Raw genomic sequence first — 2,822 nt, 5'->3', positions numbered from 1 at the left:
AAAAATAGAGTTGCTAAGATTATAATTTTGTTTTTTATTAATAGGTTTAAGAAAATAGTTCACATTTATTATACATTTTATGTAAAATAAATTTCTAGTTTTGTCAACAATGATTATTTTTCCTGTAATATAAATTTATAGTAATATAATCCTACTAATACCCTACTAATATTATAAATGTGATAGTATGGATGTTTGTGTATAACTCTGAAGTTCTATCATGTGAAAACTACTGACTGATTAAGCTAACATTTTGCAGAGAGATACTTGATTGTCTTAAGAAACACATAGGCATATTAAGGTTGTGAAAATCCTATAGGACTATGCCCCACAGGGGTTCTAAGTTTCCATGCTATTCTTATGAGTATTCTTATTTAAATATCCCTGCCGCATCAAACCTAAGCGAATTTCCATTTACCTGGCTGGATTTCCACTAAAATATTCCCTAAAAATAGTCAGATTTATTTCCTATTCAAATAACATTACTTTTAGTAAGTGATTTTGAGGTGTGTTTTTTTATTGCAATGTTGATAGCTTAGTATGAAATAAATAGAATTTCTAAATTTCGTTAAAATATATCCATAAACAAGCTAACTACAACAGTTTACATATTCTCCATAAGAATAACATGGAAATTTTAAATTTACAAAATTGAAGTCATTCCTTGGACATAACATAGAAACAGTAAAGGCCCCAGAATGAAGCCTTGAGGAACTCCATGTTTAATAGTAAAGTTTCTGATACATATCTTTATCCAAAATCTATAACAAGTATGGACCTGGTTGGCGGATTTGGGATTTTTGACATTATTTCTACATATTGCACTCTTTCTGAAAGATATCATCTAAACCAATTTAAAGAAGTGTTAAAAATACCTGAAGCTTTTTAGTAAATTTATAAAAATATCAACTATGTTATTTCCTTTTTCAACAGCATCGACAGTTTCTGAAAAATTAAAAAAGTAGTAGTAGTAGATTTACCCTTATGAAAACCAAGTTAAGTTTGACCTGTTGTTTGTCAAAGAGTTTGTTATAATAATGATGATCAACCAATTGATTATACATTAGCGAATTTCCGAATAGTGAAGTAACTATTACTGTAGGTGGCACGGTAAGACCTGGGCCCGGGACCAATATACTTGCTCAAAATTTATATATATATATTTTATATATATATCCGTGAGTGTGATAACTTGAATAATTTTTTTTTATTTTGATAAAATTTGCTATAATAAGGTGTAGGGTGCAATAAACTTAATGAGTTTGCGAATCAGCATGATTGGACCACATGGGATTGGGGTCTATGGGGGAGGGGTTTATGGGGTAAAAATTGGATTTTCTCAATTTTGACCCTTAAAACATAAAATTCCCAAATTTATATTTAAACCGTTTTAAAGAGCATAAAAACAAATAATTTAGTATATTGAAGTGTTTTTCTAAGGTTATTGGCTACAGAGTTTATTAAAAAAAATTTAAATTTAAAATTCCCATGTTATTCTTATGGAGAATTGTTTTAGTTTGCTTGTTTATGGATATATTTTTATCAAACTTGGCCAATTTATTTATTTTTTACTATGCTATTCTTATTTTGCTAAAACACACTTTATTTCCCTTCCTGTAGCAGCATACCCAGGTTTGTTAAACCTCATGTTATTTATATATTTAATTGAAAATCCAACCAGGTAAATAGAAATTCGCTTAGTTTGCAGGTTTGCTGCGGCAGGGGTTTTGTAAATGGTCAAATGGGTATAATTCTAGAAATGTTTAAGTAGCCAGAGAAAATATCAGTTATTAATGACCTGTGTGGTTTTAACAATGATTTTCCTATGTATTTGAATACATAGTTCTAGGGGTACTCATGACCAGCAGATGATTTGTTTTTTAAACTTAAAATTATTTTTTCTATCTCATCTTTATCCACCAGCCTTCATTTGAAAGGAATTATGATAGTTTTTTGATCCAGATAGCTACTTATATTTTGATCGTCTTTCGATTAAATATTATTTGGGGTACTGTTTAAAAGATTTTCTAATACCTCAACAAAGTAATTATTAGAACAGTTTGAGATGCTCAGAGGATCTGCTATCACCTACTCGTTAATTCTAATTTCAGGAGGAGAATCCTTAATACATTTAGATTTATTACCAGTTTCAAAATTAATTATCTCCCACGGTTTCTTACTAACATTTTCTGATTTATTTATGAGTTGATTGTAAAAAGATTTTGCCGCCTTGATCAATCTACTTTCATAATTTGTATTTAAGAGTTTACAATGATACATCATTTCTATATTACCAGACATTTTTGCTTATTTTGTAAGCTCTGCAATATCTTTTTGTTATGTTAATAAATCCTGGTTTATCCCATTAAATTTACTTTTATTCACATTTTTTTACTCTCTTTCTAGGAAAAAACTAGATCAATTATATTGGAAAATAATACTATTAAACAATCTATACACATATATATGGAAACCCAATTGACAATCAGTTGAAAATAATTGTTTTGACAATAGTTACAATTGACTGAATAGTTTGATTTGATAGTTTTTAATGTTTAAACAAATATTACGAGTTACGTATGATTATGATAGTATTCAGCTACAGTTAGCCTACAATAAATATTTTTTGCTGTATAGTTTAGGATACATTCTTAATTTGTTTTATACAATACAATTATCAGTATCACATTGACATTAATCAATACATTAAGTTCCATCCACATAAAATTCATTGACTGACACATAACTGAAATCTACCTTATTAGCTAATAAGAAAAGTAGTCAAAGTTATTATGGAATTCCATACAAAAAAATTATGTTAA

This window comes from Macrosteles quadrilineatus, unplaced genomic scaffold (assembly GCF_028750875.1).
Source record: "Macrosteles quadrilineatus isolate MER2022 unplaced genomic scaffold, UCM_ALF_1.0 Scaffold_6__1_contigs__length_79288215, whole genome shotgun sequence".
NCBI classification, from domain to species: Eukaryota; Metazoa; Arthropoda; class Insecta; order Hemiptera; family Cicadellidae; genus Macrosteles; species Macrosteles quadrilineatus.
Note: the sequence above shows the minus strand (reverse complement) of the source record.